The sequence below is a fragment of the Lutra lutra genome, chromosome 2, assembly GCF_902655055.1.
Source record: "Lutra lutra chromosome 2, mLutLut1.2, whole genome shotgun sequence".
NCBI lineage: Eukaryota > Metazoa > Chordata > Mammalia > Carnivora > Mustelidae > Lutra > Lutra lutra.
Window position 1 is genome coordinate 3,552,428 of NC_062279.1, and position 15,423 is coordinate 3,567,850.

At 41.1% G+C, this 15,423-nt stretch overlaps 1 protein-coding gene and 1 long non-coding RNA gene across 4 annotated transcripts in view; one reads left to right on the forward strand and one right to left on the reverse strand.

The window, feature by feature from the left end:
- CSMD1 (CUB and Sushi multiple domains 1) overlaps positions 1 to 15,423 on the reverse strand; it is a 2,014,336-nt gene that overhangs the window by 653,403 nt on the left and 1,345,510 nt on the right. The gene's annotated exons all lie outside the window — the stretch shown is intronic.
- On the forward strand, positions 7,939 to 9,137 carry LOC125090714 (uncharacterized). Its single transcript, XR_007124453.1, has 3 exons — positions 7,939 to 8,345; positions 8,459 to 8,540; positions 8,793 to 9,137. It is a non-coding gene; the product is annotated as an uncharacterized LOC125090714 (long non-coding RNA).

Here is a 15,423-nt window from a genome sequence, read left to right on the forward strand (position 1 = left end):
TCAACTGAATCCATACCTTTGAGGTTGACGCTAACCTCTCTTCAAAGACTAAGGACTGACCCTAATGCACATATGTTTGTGGAAGCCATTTTGTACAGAAAAATTGGTAATTATTCCTTAACGTCAGAATGGTTAAATAGATATGAACAAATGAGCAAAAGGTGAAGAGTTGGAAACACAAGTGAAAAACAATAACAACAACTAAGATTTAAGACATATTACACAATTTGAAGTAAAACTTGTTCTTCTGTGTTTTCTTCTTTTTTTTTAGTTTGCTATCACTTTGCCTCTTTGCATAACCAGTGATCTCCTTTCTGGACCCACTTTTCAGAGCATTTCTCAGCTGGGAGGGCTTGACTGGGCAAGGCACAGCATTGCCACGTGCATACTGATAAAACACTTATTTGTACTTCTTTCATTCATTCAACCAATGGTTTTCCCCCAACCAAATATTGACAGTGACAGTCCCAAGTTCACAAATCTTGAGCAAAGGAAAATTGAGTTTTCAGGAGGCAGAGGGGAAGGCAACTTGAATGACAATATTCAGTGACATGAAAATCATGAGCTATTAGAAACATCGCCTGTTCATTGACGTACCCATTAGTTGTATGATTTATCCATTCAACAGGTATTAACTAACCACTTGTTTTGAGTGAGGCACTGCACTGGGAATTGGATATAAAGAGGATGGAAAAGACACAGCACGTAACAGACACTGACTTAATCAACCACAGGCTTCCTGCTGCTACTCTGGCCAATTCAGAGAAAGTGACACTGGCATTAGACCATCAACGATGCAAAGCATTTGGGTAATGTATGACTTGTATCCTCCTCTCCTGACATTAGAGGGCATAAATATGTTGGTATGTTAAACAACTAATCAAAATCCTAGAAAATGGAAGGTTCTCTTGCTTAGTTATTGTTATATCCTGAAGGACAGACCTGGGCTTGAAGTCAAGGAGTTGCAGGACGTGGCAGCTGCTCGATTCGCATGTCCTCCACACTGGTGCACCTTCGTCTCTCTACAGCTCTACAGTAGCCTCCTACCTCATCTCCCTGTTTCCCCTGTCTTCCTGCAAGAGTGCACTCTCCCAGCAGCACTGTGTGTGGTGTTTCTAAAACCTAAGCAAGATGAGACTGGTTCCCCCAATAAATATACTTCAGAGATTTACTACTCCAGGTAGAAAAAAAACTATTTTTTTTTATGTGGACCCATGTGAACTGCCACCCAATTCCCTAAACCCTCCTCTTTCTTCCAACTATTTTTTTCCCTCCTCATGTTGCTCTGGCATCACTGACCTCCTGACTGTCTCTTGAAGAGATCAATCATGTGCCAGCCATCCTCCTGGAACATTGGTCTCCTCTGGGCTAAAGCCCTCTCCATCTACCAGACTCTGCCAAAGCTGGTTGAACAGATGGGGCTTCCTTGACCAACGTAATGTACAAAAATATCCACCACCCTCTTCTATCCTCCGATCCTGGTATCCTTCTTCATTACTTGGCGTAGTTGTTCATCGGCACTCAGCCCACCAGAACACAAGCTGTGTAAGGTCGGTGGTACACCCAGAGATTTCAGAATGACAACACAAGTGCAGAAGGCATCTAATGAGTATCTGCTGACCTAATAAATGATTGTCCATGGGAATAAATTTGTTTGAAATCCTTGAGCCCCAGGTGACTCTAGGCAGAAAGGAAGCCCTACTGCCCTCCCTACCTCCATGGTAAATTTTCTGTGGTACTGAGAATTGTAGGCAGGAAAGCTCTTTGTAAAATCTCAGGTACAATATAGTTATATATTTTATGGAGGTTTTAGGCGTCATAACTGGCAATAGTAATCAGCTTTCAAAACCCTCTTAGGATTTTGATTTCATCAGATTGGTTTAAATTCCTTTAAAATTCTAGTTTTATGATCCTTTGTTTATAGCTAGTATTTTTCTCCAAAGCATAGTAAGATTCTGATTTATATTTTGTTTTCGTTTTGAAGCAAAAATTGATGCGCGCACATATTTTCCCCAAATTGCATCAGGTGCTTCAATTACAAGAAATGTGTTTCAATCAGGCCAACCCGGGGAAGTGCTGGAGGCAGGGAAGCCGTTCTCCGCGCCCTGCTCCCTGGCTGCTCTGCTCAGTGTCATGGGGTCTCTCCTCAACTCCGAGCAAGCTCTCGCTTGTCAGGGATGACAACCTGCTGCGTCATGAATTCAGGTTAATGTGAAGATGACAGTAAACACCATCATCATCATCCTTCTTATCCTTATTTTCTTTTGTATTCGCTTTAGAAGATGGGCCGTGGGCCGAGGAGTCACTTCAGCCAAAGGACTGGATTTTCATTAAACATAGTTTCAACAGAGTAAGAGCAAGCAGAGGGAAGCCTGTGTTTTTTTTTTTTTTTTTCAAAACTCACTGTATATACAACTGTGTCTAGAAATTCTGGATTGTATTTTAGGCACAATCTCCTACAGCTCAGAAGGCTCAGAAAACTATCATTTTAGATGAGACGCCATGACACATAGTGAATTTGTGCAAGGATGCTTTATTCCGGCCATGGTCATTTACAAAGCATCCCAACTTTTTTGGTTCTTGCAGTGTTTTAAAATGATAGAGGGCACGGATTGCATGGAGCACTGGGTGTGGTGCGTAAACAATGAATCTTAGAACACTGACAAACACTGACAAAATAAAATTAAATTTAAAAATTTTAAAAATTGACGATAAAATGGAATAAAAGTCAACTGCTTTGAATGACCAAAAAAATTATAAATTTTTACTCTATATATTCTCAAAAAAGTTCCCAATGTGTATAAATTGTTTATTTCTATCTTGTTCTCATGGCAATAATCATACCAGAGTGTTTATCACAGTATAGTTTCAGTTTCATTGGGTTGGCCATATTAATGAAACTAAAATAATTCAAAAGCAAAAATACAAGAGGCTAAACAAAACCTGAAGGAAATAAAGGAAAGCAAACACCTCATTCCTTTCAAAGTGTACTATTCCAAATGCGCTGATGTAGTTTTAGAGATTTTGCAAGTGTCTACTCTTTTTTTCTTTTTAAAATCTTTTTATCTTAATGAAATACAAGGAAAGGGATCTTGCAGGTAGAACTTTGTAGAAGTTAACAGAAAAGAGCCTGACATATCCATAACATTTTCATAAAGTTCGTAATATTTAAAAAAAAAATTCTAAACATTAAATCAAAGGACTCTAGACCATAACTCAAGCAAGTTGACAGAGAATCTTAAAGTCTTTCTGAAGCTCTTGCCCCAAAGGACTGACCATTAATCATCTTATCCATTTCACATGTTGTCGTGTGTGTGTCAACATTCAGGATATGCTCTTAATTCTGGTTACTGATCTCAGAAAGAGTATAAAAAATTCAATGGTACATTTATATCAGCACGTGAGAGGTGCACGTTAAGTATTGAAAAAGTCTGCGAGATGACTTTATTGGTTAAATTATATAAATGGTTAAATTATATAAATGTAAAATTATATAAATTATATAAATGTAAAATTTATATAAAGTATATAAATGCAAAGTTAAATCCATTACTTTAAATCAGATGTAAAAACTCCTTGGGTCTCACACACTTCTACTCATTTCATTGCATCTGGCCTTGATCTGCACCCTTGAGGCTAGCTACTTCCCCAGCATTCATCTGGTGGAGAGACGTCCTAAGGGAGTTGTACTGCATATTGTCATCCAGTGACGTCATACTGACAGCAAGAAACTGCCCAACATGGAAATATTTAGACCAGACAGTTTGAGGAATGTTATAAATCAGGCTCTACCCCTCACATAACTCATGGTTAAACATTTACCAGCACACCACTGAGTACAAGAGACAGATAGAAACCTCCCGTTCCACTCCCTAGGACCAAACCCACAGGTTTCATTTTTATCGAGCTTTCTCCAACCACTGCACCCCAAAGAGAGTCGATGATCTTTTCCCCCTTCTTAATTCTTATACCTCCTTGTAAATCTATTACAACACATATCCTGCTTTAATTTACTTATTTACTTAACGTTTATTTCTCTTTCGCAGTATAATATATTGTAGACTTTCACTAAGTGTTTACAGAGTTAATAGTAAATGAATCCATTAATTAGTATAGAGAAGGAAGAGATTAAAGGAAATTCTTGTGCTGTTAGACTAACAGGATTTTGGCCCTTGCCTGGAAAGGCTCAGAGAGAGAAGATAATTGCCCTGTCATGTATGTCATATGGGTCTGAACCACAATAAACACCCCCACATGTATTTGCATCCAATATCTTCTCCACGTGCTCCTGCCAAGTCTATATCCTCTACAATCCAGCGTAACAGGTACATGGAAAATGAGACAGGTACCGGAAGAGAGAGACACAGTTTCATGACTTAGGATAAGACAATTACTTAGCAAGAATATGGGATGAAAACATTTGAAGAAAGAGCCTCATCTCTCCTCCGTCTCTAGGCACAACTTGGCTCTTGCCTCATGACAAGCAGGAACTTGTTTAACAATCGACCCAATTGCACTGCTCATAAACATTTTACAGGAAAAGCATTCGCATCTTCAATACTTCACGAGAGCCTGCCCTCTCGGTATGCACATACTTGATTCAGAAGTTAATTTTAACTTGAATAACTGAGCTCCCTCGACCTAGGGGGCACTGGCAACTTATACATAAAGCATTCATGGTGTGAGATATTTTTAACTTACACCCAATCAGCTGGCTTGCTGCATAATAGGAGTATGGATTTTAGCCTGTAAAGAAATTGGAACTATTCTCCGGAGAATAAAGGCACAGACATGTGCAGTAGCCACTGGTGTGGCTTATGCCATCATCAGGAGCCCTACAAACTGCCGTTTTGTCACATTGCCCGGCATTCGTAATGAGGATTTGACACAACGTAAGATCTGGTGGTGTCCTCGATAATGTCACATATGCTATATTATGCAGTAGGGGAACCGATTAATACCGGCTCAGTAGAAGCCATCATTTTCCAAGCAGGTCTCCTTGAAATCAGAGATTTTCAAATAGAAAATGCTGTCATGGTCGTTACCATTACTATAAACAGAGCAAAAGATAATAATTAGTCTTAAATATAACGGGTAGTGTACGTGATTTGTTAGCTAATGGAATACTTCTGCTAATTAAATGCTTGCTACATGTCAGGCACCATGCTAAGCATTTTCAATAGAGTGCTTCATTATATACCATCGTAATCCCAGATATTCAGTAGTATTATCCCCATTTCACGGACAAGGAAACCGAGTCGAGAAGATTCACCCATGCTGGGCACACAGCTAGCAGCAGAGGAGAGACCGAAGAGCCCAGTCTTGCTGCTACAGTAGCCCGTGCTACTCATCACAGCGCTAACTCTTCTGAAATTAAAAGATAAGTATGGGGGCGCCTGGGTGGCTCAGCTGGTTAAGCTTCTGACATTAGCTCCAGTCCTGACTTCAGGGTCCTGGGATCGAGTCCCCAGTCGGGCTCCCTTCTAGACGGGGTGTTTGCTTCTTCCTCTGCCCCTCCCCCTTCTCCCTCTCATATAAATAAGTAAAATCTTTAAAAGTAAAATAAAACAAAAGGTAAGTAAGGTTTCCAAACAGTGGAATTGGTTCCAAAATAAGGGCACAGTGACGTTCCCAGGACACTTCTCAGACAAGTAGAGCTCAAAAGGGTGGTTTCAGGACAAATCAACAGGGAAGCCTTTTTTATGTCCTCAAAGACAGTGACTGCGTGCGGTGCCTTTGCTCATGGTGTCGTGCAGGCAGGAAACAGAAACAGGCCGGAAACCCACGGATTCCGAGCCGTCTGCACCAGAGGGTCCTCAGGCTCAGGGACGCAGGGATCCCGAGGACACTGGAGCCCCTGCCTGTTTTTCTATCACTTGGGAAATCTCTTCAGCCATGAAACCCCTTGTGAAAAGGACGCCAGTGCCTCCCCTCACTGCCCACCAGCGGTCATTCGAGCACCGTCCTCCCCCTGTATCTTCTGCAACAGGGCCCTTTCTCGTCACCACCCTAAACCAGGTGCAGAAGGACAGAGCCTTCCCTCTGGTCAGCGTGTCACCTAGCACACACCTTCAACCTGGCCACCTCCTCCTCGGGGAAATGCTGCTGTTAGAGATGTCTCCATGCGCTTAGGGTCCAGCACATATGACACTCGTGCTACTCTGCAGATATGGAGCTTGGGGTGCTACTGTCTTTGGTTGCTCTGTTCATGAGCATGTGAAGACTTGGGGTGGGAAGACCACAGGCTAAAAGCAGGTGGTGCTTGGCCCGGATGTTTGTGTTCCTGTGTTGAAGCTCTAACGTCCAACATGGTGCTATTTGGAGGTGAGGCCCTTAGGAGGTAAACAGGGTTACATGAGGTCATGGGGGCAGGCCCCAGTTGGGATTAGTGTCCTTACAAGAAGAGGGACAGACCTGAGACCTCTCTCCTCACTGCTTGACGACACAGTGACAGGGCTGCGGTGTGCCGGCCAGGCAGAGAGCCCTCACCAGAAACTGTCTAACAGCACCTTGATGGGGGATGCCGCGGCCTCCAGAACTGTGAGAATGTGTGTCTGTGGGTCCTGCCACCCAGCATATCGTGTCTTATTACAGCAGCTCACTCCGTCTACAGCAGCGCACAACCCTGCCTGCTCTCACCACGCAAGGCTCTCGTCTCCCAGGGACCCATTGTTGAAAGGAAAGTCCTGGGCTGTACGGCCTCAGCCCCACTGCCTGCTGCCCTCCCTGCCAAATACACAAAGTCATCATCTACCCTTTGGGCTTCAGTATTTTATCTCTGATGACAAATATAGACATAAGGAATATTCATTTGTTTAGCACCTGTATCTCTTAATATATTTATATATTCTGACATATCTTAAGAAACCAGGAAGTAAATTACATTTGAGTTCTAAAAACAAAGCGTTTATCTGTCTGGATGATTTTGAAGGCTCGTTTTCAGATGCCCGGACTGACACATTTCATTCTGTCTTCGGCTTTAGCTCTACCTGAAATAACTCGTTTACTTCCTTCTGCTGCATTTTATCATCTCCCCCCCCCCTTTATCCACACTGCATTATGCACAGAAATAAACAGTGACCCTGGAGTCAGAGGCTGCAGCTTTGATCCGTGGCACTAAGCACTGTGTTACCGTGGGGCAAGTTAGCTGACCCGAGCATTCATTCCTGAAACGTGTGGCACGTTAGCTCTGTGTCGGGGGACAGGTCAGGATTGGTAGAAATCTGTACTGCCCACCACGCTCAGCACACCCTTGGCACTCAACACTGTACATTAACGAAATCCTTGTAGAAGTTACTTCATTTTAAATTTCACCCAGTTTCATCAATTGTCCGAAAACCTTTTGTATCTCAGAAGCCCGTATATCTTAAATACATACTAATGAGACGTACGCCCTCCCAAATAACTCACATCACACACGACGTGGGGAACCTGCTTCCTGAGAAGGTTGGCCCTTGCGTATAGTGTGTTGTTGAAAATCAGTACCCTAGGGCTAACTGTCCATTTCTATCAACTGTGAGATAACCAAAACAGGTATATAAATGCCATCCAAATAAACAAAGGAAAACTACACTTTAAAAGTACAAGATTAATGGTATGCATCTAATATTGCTCCCTCAGAAAAGTTATCTTTTAAGCTAATTATTCATGTAACAAAGAGATTTAGTAATCATCCGGGCTGTTAAAGAGTAATTCTTGACTAGATACGCAGTTAATTACCTCCCATAGGTCCCCACACATAAACACAGACCCCGTCCAAGGCCATCACAAAAAACCGCAGCTCTCGTTGCTCCCATAATGTGAGTGGCAGAGCAGGGGTCGGCGCAGCCCTCAGAACACCATCAAACACCCCCCAGGAGGGGCCTCAGACAACAGCCCAGGGTCGCCATGGTGACCATTGTAGGGAAGTAGCACTGGAGACTTTGGAGAGGCCTGGGATTGAAGCGAGCTTGAGAGAATTTGGCCACCTCTGCTTAGCTCCACCCTTCCAAGCAGAACTCTGGCTGTCTACACGGGAATTCTATCACCCAGGTCTCCTGGGGCCGGGCTGGGGAAAATTCACGTATGTTGTTGTGGGAATCCGCCCTAATGAAAAAGCACTGACTTTTGTAAAACTGAATCATAAACCTCTATTCATATCCTACATGCATGTTTTTTAAACTAGTGGATCATACAAAACTCAGTATTTCCATTAAACTCTCAATCTCAGAAAAACCTTGCCTTACCCATCCCATCCTTTTCTTTCATCACTGAGTAGCATCATCCCAAACAACTCTCTATGAGACCAAAGAAAAGGGGAATGGATTCGAGCAACAGGAAAGCTGGATCAGTACCCCCAATAAAAGGTGTGTACCCCTCTCTAAAGCACGTCGTGCATGCGTAATCTTGGTGCTCCCTGGCACGAGCCCGTGGGTGGGCCCTGGTGAGACTGAGCTCTTGCGTTTTGTCTCCTCCCCAGTCTTCCACAAGATCACCAGCGAACTGTTAACGCTGGGCATCCTGTCGTCACCACTTCTTTGCTAAAGCAATTACACGTAATGGTATGAAGCTGTCTGTCTAGGGGAATTCAGAACTATAACCACCGCTGGCGGAGCGCCGCCCATATGGGCACATCAGCCTTCTCCCTCCCTGGGACATTTCAGTACTGCGGTAAAGGATTATTTTAGGTTGAAAAAAAAAAAAAGAAATACCTGTAAAGCACTTTTTTGAGTATCAATTTTTGTGCCTGATCTTTCTTCTACTGAAAACATTTACATACTCTTTTAATTTAATTCCTGTTCTTACTTCCTGAGGTTGTCATCTCTTTTCCGCATGAGGGAGTTGAGACACAGAGGTTCAATGACTTACCAGCATCCTTGCCACTAGGGATTTAAATTCAAACCCAGCTCTTCAGACTTCAGACTCAGTGTTCTCCCAGCAAAGCCCTGTCTGCTCTGTTGTGGCCTGATACCAAAATATTTTGTCAGAATTTTCAGGACATAAAGGATATTCCTAAATTTTAAGCTGAGAGTGTGTTTGTTTTTGTCTAATGTTATTATTTATTTGAAATGTGTATCAGAATACAAAGTTTTGGAAAACCTGGAATCATGTAAATTTTTTGTTTGATGTGAAGGAAAAACACGACCTGAACTCTCGAGAACCCATTTGAATTAACAGATGAACACCAAACGAATAAAGTTTTCTCGATTTTAATTTAATGATGGCTTATTCTAAATATGGAAAATTCACAACTTTAAATGCTTTTTCATCCGAATGATTCTTTGATACTTAACAGTCCTATTTAGATGCAGATTTTGGAATTTTTCTTTGCTTGCCAATGCTGTGCACATATTCCGTCTTCTTCACCTGACGTCCTACATCAGACCTCACCCTCCTACCCACGTACTTTGTTCTCTCTGGAATCCAGTTTGGGATAATGATATGGAAGTTAAAATAGTCATAACATGACCACAGCTCACAGACTCACCCTCATTCTGAATGTCGCAGATCATGTTCCAAACTGGCTTTGGTATTTCCATCAAAGCATTTATTATAGTCACCGTTTTTACATATTTTATGCCGTTCTAAATTTTCTATTTGAATTTGTTGCATTGTGGAGAAGAACTTGGCCAAATTTCACCCTTAAGCTATCTTTGGAATAAAGTGCAGCAAGTGAGTTCATTTTGGAACCAACATTTCTAGACTCAGACCAGCTCCCTCCTCCCTCCCTCCTCCACTTAGAAGGAGCAACATATGGTTGGAATGTAAATTGCTACAGCTGCTACCGAAAACAGTATGAAGGTTCCTCAAAGAAAACAGTATGGAGGTTCCTCAAAAAAAACAGTATGGAGGTTCCTCAAAGAAAACAGTGTGGAGGTTCCTCAAAGAAAACAGTATGGAGGTTCCTCAAAAAAAAAGTGTGGAGGTTCCTCAAAGAAAATAGTATGAAGGTTCCTCAAAAAAAACAGTATGGAGGTTCCCAAAAAAAAAACAGTATGGAGGTTCCTCAAAAAAAAAAAAAAAAAAAAAACAGTATGGAGGTTCCTCAAAAACAACAACAACAACAACAACAACAAAAAAACAGTGTGGAGGTTCCTCAAAAAAAACAGTATGGAGGTTCCTCAAAAAAAAAAAAAAAAAAAAAAAACACAGTGTGGAGGTTCCTCAAAAAAAAAAAAAAACAGTATGGAGGTTCCTCAAAAAAAAAAACAAAACAGTATGGAGGTTCCTCAAAAAAAAAAAACAAAAACAGATGGAGGTTCCTCAAAAAAACAAAACAAAACAGTATGGAGGTTCCTCAAAAAAAAAACAAAAAACAGATGGAGGTTCCTCAAAAAAAAAAAAAAAAAAAAAAAAAACAGTATGGAGGTTCCTCAAAGAACAAAAAAAAAAAAAAAAATAGGACTATAACCATATAGACAATCCCATTCTGGGTTTATCTTCAAAGGAAATGATTCACTGTCTAAAGAGATATATGCATTCCCATGTGCACTGGGGCATTAGTTACAATAGCCAAGACATGGAAACAACCTATGTGTCCATCAATGGATGAATGGATAAAGGAGATGTGGTTTATATTTACAATGGAACATGACTCAACACAGAAACGAGGAAATTCTACCATTTGTAACAATATGGTGGACCTTGAGGGCGTTATGTGTCAGACAGAGAAAGAAACATATTATATGATTTCACTTATACTTGGAATCTGAAAAAGCAGAACTCATAGAATAGAGAGTAGAATGGTGATTGCCAGGTCCCAGGAGGTGGGGGAAATGACCCCAGAAAGACTGGTCAGAGGATACAAACTTCCAATTATAAGAATGAGTTTTAGGAACCTAATACACAGCATGGATAGTTAATAACACTGTATTATATTCTTGAAAATTATTAAGAAAGTAGATCCTCAATGTTCTCACCACCCTCCCTCCTACCAAAAAAGTTAATTATGTGAGGCACTGAAGGCATTAAGTAACCTAATTATGGTAACTGTTTCATGATACATAGATGTATCAATACATCATGTTGTACACCTTAAACTTACGCAATGTTATATGCCAGTTATATCCCAACAAAGAAAAAGAAAAAAGGATCAAAATAATTCAAGTTCACTTCTTGAAGTAAAAGTGAGACATATATTAGCTATAAATCAATTTGCTGGTTTCATTATAAAAAATACGATGACAGAGTCCCTTGTTTTGGGAACGCTTAACTTGACTGATAAAATCGGAGCCTGACTTAGAAAAGTGAAGCCACTGTTTTTGGTTTTTGCTTTTCCCCAAGAGTGGCTACAATATAAAGTTGCCCTAGGGCTCACTTCACCCATTGCACTGAATTTAATGACTCAGCAGTCTAAGTGTTTTTATCCATTGTAGAAATTCCTTAAAACTGTTCTACCCAGGATGGAAGTATCATTTCATGCTAAGCTTGGGCTCGTTTCTATGAAATCATAGCTTGGCTCGTCCACCTGGGCTCTTGGCTCCATGGATAATGGCCGCGGTCTGGAATACTCGCTAGGACGCCTCTGTCCCAAAATTTGTCTTTCATGATGACAGTGTGACCTCAGGGAAGAGCCTCAGAACCTCTAAGCTTGTTTTCGATTTTGCACAATGGGGAGGTAAGACCATACGCATCGCAGGATCAGCGTGTGGCATCCATCTGTCTATGTGGCGGTCTAGCCAGGAATCCCTGAACAAGTGCCTTTTCCATTTCCCCACAGAAGTTCATTCAAACATGTGAGGCCACGAGGAGGGGTGCAGAGAAATGGGGTGGGGGTGGAGAGATGCCCTGAAGCACACTACAGAATCTAACAAAGTATCAAATCCACATCCAATAAATACAGGATCCTACACAAATTTAAGGCATGGCTACAAATGTATGGGCTCATTCTTCTCTCCTTGAACGTCCATGTGGTGCTGTGCACAGGACCTTACATCAGGTGTATCCAGGAGAACTTCCAATTCATACATTTGTGCCAGGCCCCTCCCCCTAGACTTCAAAAGATGCTCCTATTTGATAATAAAGTATAAGGTTACCATATGTGTGATAGGTGGAAAAAAGTTATCTGTCACCTGTTCAGAGATTGATAAGACCATCTCTGTCTATCACTTCAATGTATGATGAGTAGGAAAGCTACTCTAAAAGGAAATCTACTCTATTTCTAATTTAAGGCTATTAACACCAAACTTTAAAATAAATTATAAAGCAGAATCATTACTGAGAAATCTATAAGAAAAATAACTCGGGTTTATTTTCTTGCAGACCTTCTCAGTGCAAATGCTATTTTCTCCCAGTTTAGATAAACCAGTCTCGGAGGTGTCCCTCTGAGGAGTTCAGGGAGCCCTGAACACTGTTTACACTTTGCTCTGAAAGCTCCACACCAGGGCCGGTGATACCCTGGGCCTTGTTTCTTTAATGAATGGCTGATGGCCTTTGGAAACAAGCAGCTCTCGTGAAGACTTTGGGACCTTGAGTTACGGCAAGGTGCTACCTGTAAAAGCACTCAACCTTTGCTTTACTGAAGTCTGTTAGGAGAGGAAAAGAGAGTGTGGGCTTAGTGTCCGTAACTGCCCGCCGCGGTCTGGTGCGAGAGAGCAGTTCTGAGCACTTCTTCACCTTAGCTGGGTCCCTCTTCTTCCGTAGTCAACCACTTTCTTTGCTTATCTGAATTTAAAGACTTCTTCCTTTTAAATCTGAAAAATTTTACTATCAATTTTTAGTGATTTCTTCGCTCATTTATTCCACTTCTTTTTTTTTATAAAGATGTTCAGTGAGTTCAGACCATTGAACATGGAGTCTATTTAACTATTTTGAAGTATTTCAATACCTTTTATTCTGATACAATTAAAGTACATAACAGCGGAGGCCATAAGTTGGCCAGAATAAATACGTGTTTCATGAAAGTGAATGAGGACAATAGTGCATATTTATCCAAAATTACAAATGTTGTCTCTTTTATTTTGAAATGGAATATAATAAAATATAAAGCACTGATTTTAAATGAGGAAAGTCTTAAAATTCTTTTTTATGAAAGCCAGTAGAGAGTTTAATCATCCAGTGATTCTTCAAAAGAAGAGATAATCTAGTGTGTAGATGTGCGTGGCCTTCAGATATTAGACCTTGGATCTGCTAAGTGCACTTGGGACTTTGGTTCCCTAATATAAAGGGATAGTAATTACTGTTCAGAAGGACAATAAAATCTACTCTTTCTAATATGCATAAAACATTCATATACTACATGTGCCTAATCAATACTAACCATCTGTAACTATTATATACAAAGTGAAATGTTGCGGGGGAAGCCCATTTGGAGAAAAATATATAAATTCTAGAATTTTTTAAAAATATTTTATTTACTTATTTGAGAGAGAGAGAGAGCGCACAAGCAGGTTGAAGGGAAGGAGAAGCAGACTCCCCACGGAGCAGGGAGCCAAATGCAGGTTTGTTCCCAGGAGGGGATCATGACCTGAGGAGAAGGCAGATGTTTAATGACTGAGCCACCCAGGTGCCCCATAAATTCTAGATTTTTCAGTGCACTGAAATTTAGCGTCACTCTTGCAAGATCTCCCTGGGCCAAGATTTCTCAATTTAAGAAACAAATTTCCATTTTGAGCATTCTGGGTGAAACTGTAGAATGAGTGAGATTCTGAATCGCCATACAGAATGGAGATCACTATTAAGCTATAGTAATCAAGACAGTTCCATATTGGCAAAACGGACAAATAAATTGGAAGGGAACAGAGAGCCCAAAGACAGAACCATAAATATAGTCAACCAATCTCTATTTGACCAAGTAGCAGTGGCAATTCCACAGAGAAAAGACAGACCTTTCAGCAGATGGTGCTGGAACAACTGGGCATCCACACAGAAAACACGGATTCTAAACACAGATCTCACATCCTTCCAAGAATTAACTCAAAAAGGATTATATGTTTAAATATAATATGCAAAATATATGAGTCTCAGAAGGTAACAGGAGAAAATATAATGACCTTGCATCTGGCAATGACTTCTTTTTTCTTTTTTTATTTTTTATAAACATATAATATATTTTTATCCCCAGGGGTACAGGTCTGCGAATCGCCAGGTTTACACACTTCACAGTACTCACCATAGCACATACCCTCCCCAATGTCCATAACCCCACCCCCCTCTCCCAAGCCCCCTCCCCCCATCAACCCTCAGTTTGTTTTGTGAGATTAAGAGTCACTTATGGTTTGTCTCCCTCCCAATAAATGAAACAAGATGGGAATGACATTTTTTTTTTTAAGATTTATTTATTTGGGAGAGAGTGAGAGTGAGAACCAGCGGTGGGGAGGGGCAAAGGGAGATGGAGAGAGAGAATCTCCAGCAGGCTCCACCCCCAGCGCAGAGTCAACACGGGGCTCCAACTCACAGCCATGAAATCATGACCTGAGCTGAAATCAAAAGTCGGAATCTTAACCAACTGAGCCACCTAGATGCCCTGGCAGTGACTTTTTAAACAGAACAATAAAAGCATGATCCAGTAAAAAAATTGAAAAGTTGGGCTTTGTTAAGATTAAAATATTTTGCTCTGTGATGTTAAGAAAATAAGAAGGCAAGTCACGACTGGGAAGAAAATAGTTGCAAAATACATATCTGATAAAAAAAAAACTACTATTCAAAATTTACAAAGCCTCTTAAAACTCAACAATAAGAAAACAAACAAACCAAACAAAATGAGCGAAAAACCTGGATTGACATCTCAGCAAAGACACACGGATGGCAAAAAACATATGAGAAGATGCTCCAAGAAAACGCACATTAAAACATCCAGATACTCTTCTATATCCCTTAGAATGAGGAAAACCCAGATCGCTGATAACACCTCAGGCCAATGAAGATGCAGAGCAGGGGAGCCGTCATTCATTGTTGGTGGCAAGGAAACGTGGTGCAGCCACTGTGGAAGGTATCTGGGTGCGTTCTTACCAAACCAAACATACTCATACTCCGAGATCCAGGAATTACACTAAATATTGACCCAAAGGAGTTGAAAACTTAGGTCCACACAAAAACCTGTGTGTGGATTTTAATAGGATCTTTTTTTTTTTTTTAAAGACTTACTTATTTTACAGAGACAGAGAGAGTGCAAGCGGGAGAGGGAGAGGAAGAGAATCTCCAGCAGACTCCCAGCTGAGAGGGGAGCCCAACGCAGGGCTCCGCTCCATGATGGTGAGATCATGACCTGAGCCAAAATCAAGAGTCGAGACTTAACCAACTGTGCCGCCCACGTGTCCCTTAATAGCAGCTTTATTCATAACTGCTAAAATGTGGAAGGAACCAAGATGCCGTTCAGCTGGTGAATGGATAAATCAACTGTGGCCCATCCACGCAATGGAATATTCTTCAGCACTGAAGAGAAATGAGCGATCAAGCCGTGAAAAGAGCACTAGGCAAAACAAATAAAAATAAACAAAAAGAATA